The sequence below is a fragment of the Olea europaea genome, chromosome 18, assembly GCF_002742605.1.
Source record: "Olea europaea var. sylvestris chromosome 18, O_europaea_v1, whole genome shotgun sequence".
Lineage (NCBI taxonomy): Eukaryota > Viridiplantae > Streptophyta > Magnoliopsida > Lamiales > Oleaceae > Olea > Olea europaea.
This window is the reverse complement of record NC_036254.1, coordinates 23,701,717-23,703,170: the sequence shown is the minus strand read 5'-3', so window position 1 is coordinate 23,703,170 and position 1,454 is coordinate 23,701,717.

The following is a 1,454-nucleotide window of genomic DNA, read 5'->3' as shown; positions in this document are numbered from 1 at the left end:
TAGTTAGACATTGTATAATATCAATATGTGTAAAAACAGCAAACATTTGGAAGCTTTATAATTTGAAAAATGGGTAGAAATTGATAGTTTGACTTTCTATTATAATTGTGTTTGATTATGCAGTAATGGAAATATATGAACAAGATTTTAGCTTCATTTTATTTTTTACTATATACTACTAAGTTCACAGTAGATCAATGGGCTGCAGGGAATTTAATCGGAAGTACCATATCGAGATCCAACCCCTTGGCACCTTGCAGAGAAATGTAGAGTTTCTCTTACAGTCATTTCAGCAGCATGAACATCATTTTGGCCTATGTATACTGATGTTTTCTGTGGGACAAATTCATTGAGCCTGTGTCCATTGTAATTGATCTCTCCACTCACCTGTACAACATTTTGAAAAGTGAATTGAAACTTTTAACATTTAACTACTGACTTCACAGAATTGTCATAAACTTAGCTCTTGATTAGTCGACCTTTAAGTTAGAGTTTAACCGTCCTGCCAGAGCCGACAATAGGGTTGTTCTACCAGAGGATGGTGGTCCTAATAGGAGGGTCATCCTGTGACACCAGCAGCAAAGATACATAATTTCTGACTTTGTTTGGTATATTTTTCTGCATTTTAAATCAACGTTCAGAAATTTACCTGGATGGTTTTATGATCCCAGAAACATCTTTTAATATTGTGAGTTTTGTTCTCTGAACCAACTTTATCCCAAAGTAACTCAAAGCTAACTCTGCTATGTTACAGGTAGCATTTGGCAATGTAGGAAGGGCTCTATTTCCAATTAAGCAATCTGCCTCGACGGTAAGATTCTCAAACCTGACTTCTACTGTAGGAAGGTTAATCCCAACTCTGAAATTAAGAAGAAGCTTGCTAAATATTAGTAAAATTTACAAGCAATGTACTTTCTTGAAGAATAATGAGCAAAATTCAGATATGGTCACTGTAACATACTTATCGATACGATTTCTAAACTTTCTCAAGAACTTCTCATTATCTTCCTCGACAACCTTAAACACTCTATTGATGAACTCTTGCTGATCAGTCATTTTGAGTTTTCTTACATCAATCTCCTTGTGGACCAGTCGATTCCCTTGATTATCAGTCTCGGCTAAAGATTCTAGAACAGTCTTCCTTAACCTGTCGTAAGTTGGTAACTTTTCCAAAGCAGCCCACCTGAGAGCTTCTTCTTCTTCCTCAGGCCTCAGTGCGGCACCAGAAGATACACCTTCCATGCTCAAAAGCTTTTTCTACTTCCCTGCATTTTGACGGACACATTCATTAGTCACTTAAAGCATGTTTGATACACAATACTTAACAAAATACCATTTAAATCTTTACAATCAATCTTATCGAACTAACTATGAAAGCATAACATAAACCAGAATTGATACAACAATGAAAAGGAATTAGCAAAACTGAAGAATCAAAGTCACTTGCTTACTCT